The following is a 7,993-nucleotide window of genomic DNA, read 5'->3' as shown; positions in this document are numbered from 1 at the left end:
GTTGAACATCAGAATGAAAGGTTTGTTCGAACTATTGCTTATGCCCACAGAGTACCAGTGTGCTGGCTGTTTAGCCTACGTTGTAAGCGGTATTCAGTAGCGCTGCACTCACCGCTACCTGATGGAAACCCATCATGCTATTTTTACTTTTTCAAAAAGACCTTTATCGGTACTTTCCGATATACCAGAGACTCGAGTGATTTGCATTGATGAGATGCTTACGTTCAACTCCTCTTGCGAAAGTTAAGTTAGTAAAAGATTTCAGTTTGCTAAAATCAACCTTGTCACATCTCGCCTTTCCATTCTTTATCTTCACATAAATGAAATCAGTCAAAATCTTTTGACGTAGAATTGCGTCTTTGTTTTCTATACATGGGTACAAATTCAAAATATAGAAGTAAAACCATATAGACAGTAGTAGTAGGTTTTGAACATCTACAACTCAACCACGAACAATGTCTCCAATGTTCTCCCTGTTTTTCAAACCATTGTCATTCCTCTAATTGATATAACGGTTTCGTATACATAAGTCCACGGTTTCCATATGATTTCTGCTCTTCAATGAGTGCGTCGCATTTGAGAAAATTACTCTCAGAAAACCAAATTCAGTATCGAATCGACTTGCACTCTGTGCGGTTCGATACTGCCGTAGAGAAGGTTGCTTCCACATCGTCCAAAAAGTTCAGGAGCTACCTAGGAAAACAACATTTCTTGAGCAATATTTCTTTATTTATTATCTAAATTTTTTATATCATACTTATAGAATAATTTGTCCATGGCCCTTAAAAAAGATTTCAGTTGCGGCGATGATTCAGATCATCAAATGACAAGTAGTAGCTGGGGACTAGGTTATTGAGAATATGGTGGGTGAAGAAACAGATCGGTGCCCAATACGTTCAATTTGTCCATTATATCATTGACTTGTGGCACGGTGCATTGTCTTGGTTAAAGATGATTTTTTCTGCTTCATATGACGCATTAATAACTAAAAACTTTTGTTGAAACTTCCTTTTCAAGATAGTCGACGTTAATTATACCTCGACCATCTAAAAACTGACGCCATACTTGTTGCAGCTACCTGTTGCGTTTTCTCCGTCTAAATGTTAAAACAACTTCGGAGAATAAAGATAGATCCATGTTTCGTCCACTGTTTCATACCAACGCAAGAAATCCTTTTTATTGAGACTAAACAGTGCCGGCCAGCTCTCTGGATTGTTGATGCGTCGTTGCTTTTGATAGATTGTGAGCGAACGAGGCACCTATTTGTAAAAGATTTTTTTCATGCCCAGATTTTCGCATACGATCATAAAAACACTTCCAGTTCAGTCGGACTTTGATTTTGTGTTCATCCATAACGATTATCAAAACTTGCTCACATTTTTTCGGATGACTGCTAAATTTGGTCACGTTAAAATCAGAATACCACAAATCTTTGTTTTTAATCTAAGTGCGGGTAACACTTCTTAAACCATTGCTGGACTTGCCCGGTTTTTCCTAATAGGAAGAAATGTTTTATCAATAAACGGAATTCGTTATTTTTAAGTTTTCATAAATCAAAAAATAACGTCACTTATATGTCGGTAAGTTTAGTGTTTGTGGTGCGATTGACGTGAAAATTTGACACTTGTCTTCTGAACGATGATGATAGTTTGACATTACAAACGTCATCTCAGTCGGTCCCGGGACTTTTTTTAACAATGTGCTATGCACATCAGCGGCTGGATTTGTTTTGTGCACCGTTCGATTCACCCGGGTTTGCGTTTCAATGCATACGGCGCTGGTCTTATAAGCCAGTTGTCATATGTTCGAGCTCCGACGTAGAATGATTCATAGTGTCAGTAGGATCGTAGTACTAGCCATAAAATGATTCTGTATGCTAAGAACAGGTCTGTTGAAACAGAAAGGCCAAATTCCACGGAAGGAATGTAAGGTCAAGACATTGCTTTCGATTCATGCGAGACATCTTTCACCATCAACCCCAACCAACTAAACGATCAGGGTAACCAAAATTCTCAAAGAAATAATTTCGAAAATTTGCAAACACTAATAAACCCTAAAATGCGCAATTTTGTTTAAAAAACAAAATATCGAAAACGCTTCAAGCTTCGAAACAAAATATTATTTAAAAATCGACTAAATAATACTTCAAAATAGTGGGTCGTTCTCCCCGGTACGAATAATTACCCACCTGGGCTTAATATGTTTCACCGGCTCTGCTGATGACACAAATGAATTCGAGTTCATCAAATTAATTTACATGAACTTTGTTTCATGTTACCCCTAAGATGAATCAAGTTGTCTTACGAGCATACAAAACAGTCCTACTGACTTATCAACAAAATCGAGGTTGGCTGTGATGATAAAAAACCTACGAAATGGACATTCGCTCCCAAGATATGCTAGATGAACATAGTTTGACAGTCATCAGTCGCCATATTGTAAAACCTAATTAGGTTTTTTTATCGTGACGTCAAAAATAAACAAGCGTGTATCATCGACAGATTAATAAGACTTTGCTTATATGTCTGTCCGAGATAAATTTGGTGCCCGGGGCAAAATGATTTGCCGCCCTCATCGTTGGTTTAGTGAGCAAACAAACAAAAACTGAACTCTATCTCCGGAAAGATGTTTTGGACGAGCAAAAAAAAAGGTTTGGTTTCCGCTCCCCTAAAATCGTTGCGCCCTTTTGTGCTGCTGACGCCGAATGTGCTTTAGAAACGTACACACGTCGTCGGTAATATCGTATTCGTTATTATCGATTATACCCGAGATTTGGGGATTTGTATACTATTTCGTTGTTTTGTTGTGTACTCGAAAATTGTGTTGAGCTTCATAAAATCTGCATTTGTTAAAAAAACGACAATAAATTTACGGCTTTGAGTTTGACCGAGGCTAGTGGCTATTTTCGCTCCACTGCTTTGTTTCGTTTTTGTGAAGTCATAACACAGACTAACAGACAGGACACTCAAATTAGATTCTTCAATCATTTTAACGGTCTTTTCGAATATTCCTTTAGTTGGGACAGTACTCACATGTGTCATGATGGTGCCATGTTACCCTATCAAAAACATCCTGTCTGTCATCTAGACTGTGTTTATTTTTTTCATTTACCAACAGAGTTGCCATTCGTATACGTCCATGCGAATTTCATGCAGGATACAGATTTAATACATATTGCTAAAACTATATACATAATCAGGCGCGTACACAGGGGGGGGGGTTTAGGGGTTCAACCCCCCCCCCCCCCCCCCCGAAACAAAAAATTATAACCCATGGGAAACATTGTGATATAAATTGTACATGTGTTGATTTATCACCATGTTCTAAAACCCCCCCCCGAAAATTTTCTCTGGCTACGCGCCTGTACATAATTGTGCTACTTCTCATCCTCCAACGCAATACAAAATCGAACCAGTTTTGTTACAATATTTACTTGCTTCTGGTCTACCGCCACTTAATTTCGGATGAAAATTACCAACACAATAAAAAATAATCTAGATGAGCAACGTTGAGAAAAATAAATGGTTACCTTCTAACATCGCTAAGAAAGTTAAATATATTATCAACGTAATCCAATAATTTATTGTGATGATTCATTTTCAAATATTAAGATGAAATCAGCCATCCCAAGCAGCTGATCGGTGTTGACAAACGAGGGGAAACCAACTAGTAAAAAAACTTTCACATAACACAAGGGGTGTACCGATAGTAAATAGTTCGCGCAGTACAATATAGGTGGAACTAGTGCATCACGAAAAAACTATTTTTATAAGAATTTACTCATAATGTCATGTCTGTTAGTCTGTGGTCATAACACAAACAAAAATCCTTCTAACATAAAACCACTAGTACCATTCGACTTAACTTAATTAGCTAAAAACACTCACCAAATATGATTTGTTCCTGGGAATATGTTCTACAACCCAAAAATTCTGAAACCAGAAAATTTAGATTCTGATGAAAAGAACGACACTTTTGCACTCACCGACTACTGAGTCTCAATTGAGTGGATGGCATGTCAAATGAACATAAACCAATTGTAGCTAATGCTCGGGCTTACGAATAGAGGGCTTAGCCGATGAGCTTTGACATTTAGTATTCGAATTATTGCGAGTGACTATTTTCGCCTCGATCTTTCCTACTACTGCAATTGTCAAATAAAATGAGGTTATCAATGACAACAGGTGTATTAGGGTCTAATTTTCGAAATTTTCTGTGGTTTTAGTTTGTTGTTTATATTATCTCTCTCCAGGGGGAACCCAAAACCGCTCGATGAGTCATAACTCCAGACAGTTAGGTGTATTCGCCTATTTCGATACACCATATGAACTTCATTCATTATACCATTCCCAAACATCTTTGGCTTAGTGACAAGATGCCAAATCAGTCCAGAATAGCAAGGAGCGTCATGGCTGCGTAGGAATGGCAACCATCGCTTCTTTAGGCAGGTATATTTCTTGTTTATTGTTCCGGTTGTAACAAAGCTTTGACTTACTCAACCACAGCTGCATACTACCTGCCAAACCAAATATTTTTTGGGAAATTTGGCCTTTTTCTTCGTCGTGAAATGCTCCCAGTTCGATTGCATGGTAGTATGAAAAGACAATCCGGGAAGCTGCTTGAAGGTTTATGAGCCCGGGTTTTAGCCATCACATTCTGTTTATCATTACGATTCGGTACAGGTTTCACCTTGAGCAACTTTATACCTTGCCGGTGCTTGGAAGTATGCGCAAAGTTTGGAGAAGCTAAACCCGTTATTTTGCTAGTTTTCTTAACAAAAGACCTTATCCTCTCAACCATCAACGAATTCGTATTTATTTTGTGTAAGTCAGTGAGAGATTATATTATATCATATACAAAACCCTCCGGTGCAGAAACAAATGCACTTTCGCCTATCATCCTGGTAACAGTGGCTGATACAATTATAATGCCACTGGTCAGATTAGATTACGGGCATTGATTCATGTCATAAATAGAAATTCAATTGAAAATGAAAACGAAACGATTATCAGATTTTGCCAAAACTTCTAAAAAATGTTGCCAATTTTTATCGTTTGGATCTAATTTATTGTATGCACTTAACTTAAGTAAACTGTTAAAACTACCCTTTCGACAGCTATGATAGCAACGACTAGCAAAGATCTGATTTGTGAATTAAACATTATTAAAAAAAATTTAAAATTAAATCCATAAAAAAATACTATATCTTTGATAAGTAGGTTTTGCATGGCTCGCATTTAAAGATAAATAAACGATAAAATGAAAAGAAAATTGTATTTCAGTCTGATTTTGTGATGCAATAATTTGATAAAAGTCCTTCCGTCGGCAGGGCTTTGTAAAGATTAAATTTCAAAGATTATCGTTCTGATAACGCAGCTTTGATCCGTTCTTTCGAAATTTAGGGCTTATCGTACTATACCAAACTGCGATTTCAAGCTTCGAGTGTCGACCCAACCCTAGTGTTTCAATTTATTATGGACAAAAAATAATGAAACGAGCTTGACTACATATATAAAAAATATTGAAAGGCGTAAACCTGAAGCGAGTTGTAGAATGTGGTGTTTAACACTAGCAAAGAAAGTTATTCCGCAATTGCCAATTAACCCAAGGTACGATATTATGAGCGACGAAACCTATGTTAAAGTCGACATCGAACAGCTACCGAGATAGGAATTGGATGACGTCGAAACGAGATTGGCAGGTCTAGAAATCGTCCGGAAGAAATAGCTGTACATTTTTTTTAAGAAGTTGAAGGCAATGTCAGACCATGTGACAAAGTGACTCCATCTCTCTTCATATATGGTAATACAAGCTCTTTGAACATAACTCATGGTTTGAGTTGCGATTACTCAAATTCATAAACTGGAACAATATGTCAAAATTTGAGTATGTATTTGAGTAAAATGAACTCGTTGCCATGAGTTCTCTAGCATTCATTCATATATTAGAGTAAGCGTTGAGTTTTTAAACATTTGAGTGAAAAAATACTTGCAGTTCAGTGCGTTTTCATTATCGGAATATTCTTATTGAAATAAAGAATGCAAGAATACGTCGTTTTCCATTACCGTTTCTAGATCCGGTTTTGAAAACATGAATCAACGTCAATCATAGATGTTTTGTGGTTTCAATTGTGCTTAGTGAAAAGCGCAACATAAGGATATCAAAATAATTCAATTTTGACTCCAAACCGTTCAAAAGGAATCGGTTTTGAATCACTATTTTGCGCATTCAAAAGAAAGAACAATAACTTTGCGTATGAAAATTAACGAAGAAGATTTCATCAAAGAAGGAACTCAAATTTTGAGTTGAACTTACTCAAATATTTTTTTCTTATTTTGAGCAAAAATTACTCAAGTTTTGACAATTTCGTCCCTTAACGCAAAGATGAGTAGATAGGTAGTAACTCAAGTTTAGAGTACGTGCACTTTTTATGAATTTGAGTGATGTGTCACTCAATGTTGAGTTATGTTCAATGAGGGTCAGTCACGTACCCAGAGGGGGGGGGGGGGGGGGCCGAGGGGCCCGGGCCCCTCCCGAAATCAAAAACAGATATATAATTATTTAGAAGGCCTGAGGCATGTGTTGCAGAAATAACAAGCCAGTAAACGTAAACAAATGTAATACAATAATAGATCCAGTGGAAAAGTTTAAAGTGTCTGTTAAAAACACCCGTAAGAGGCACACCAAAAATTAGGTACATAAGCAGTCTTCAGTAACATTATTTTTTTACCCGGGCCCCTCCCGAAACGAAATCCTGGGTACGGGCCTGATGAGGGTGTATAATCGCGCAAATTCAAAAGATCTCCAGCCCATCCCACGAGGTCAAATCTAATACAAGGTTCCTTGACCAGTTTCCAGTTTCTCAGGTGGAAGCGGTGTAAAAAGAACAAATGAGCGGGCTTAGTGCAAAAAAGTGAAATCTAAAGTTGGATTCTGATTAAATAAAATTCAAACTTGTTCGGCCAGAAATACGAAAACACTGAAATGCAGTATAAAATGCCGTCGAAAGATTTTTGATGTTCTGGTGATCCGATTTTATTCATCTTAGATAAATGATTTAATGAATAAATGGAATTTTATTCAATTCCGGTGCTCAAATAACGGCTTCGTAGTCTGCTATTGGGAGAAATTAACACAGGTTTTTAAAAACTAAGTCTCAAATGAAGTCCTTTCCGGAATGGAACTTCGATAGATTTTCATGAAATGTCTGAGCCGATCTACATAAAGTCAAATCAAAGGTCTTACAATCTCATCGTATGCTATTGAATTTTATCAGAATTCTACTTCCGGATTCGAGAGTACAGGGTGATGAGTGTTGAAATATAATTCAAAAACCGCAAAATAAGTATGCTTCTAAAAATTGATTTAAAAACTATTTCAATTTGTAATATTTGTCTTGTAAAATCATTGCCGTCCAAATTTACTTAGACTTTAACGGTCCCCTGGTTTCGATTCAGGGAACAGTCATTCAAAAACTCCAATATGGAACTTGCATCGATTTCTCATGGAATGGTCGTGAGAAAAGCATCATCTCTAGGCGGATTGAAACAGGTTGTCATGTATAAATTTTCAACAACTGGCTGGTCTTCTTTTAATTGGTTTCATTCGTTCTGAATTTCCCAAACTGCATTTAAAGACTGTCCCAGAAAGTATGGACGCAACCAAAAACCGCTGCCATTTCGCAATAGTTCAGAATCTGTCAATATTTATAGCTGCGTCCTGTTGTTTACACTCTTCTCTAACCACTTGTGCAGCTGTTTATTCGTTTTCATTAGTTTGTTTCGAAATGCGTGGACTTTCAGCAGAACAACGTCGAAAAATTGATTACAAACGGTGCACAGAACGCGGACTGTCACTGAGAAAGATAGCAAAGATGGAAGGAGTAAGTGAAAAAGCCATGCGAAATGCAATCAGGAAGTTCGGTGAGGATAATACCTTTGAGGATAAACCGAAATCGGGTCGAAAAAAAGGTCCTGCTAACCCTCAGTTGGAT

Source organism: Malaya genurostris, chromosome 3 (genome assembly GCF_030247185.1).
Source record: "Malaya genurostris strain Urasoe2022 chromosome 3, Malgen_1.1, whole genome shotgun sequence".
In the NCBI taxonomy this organism is placed as follows: domain Eukaryota; kingdom Metazoa; phylum Arthropoda; class Insecta; order Diptera; family Culicidae; genus Malaya; species Malaya genurostris.
This window is presented reverse-complemented; position numbering follows the sequence as displayed.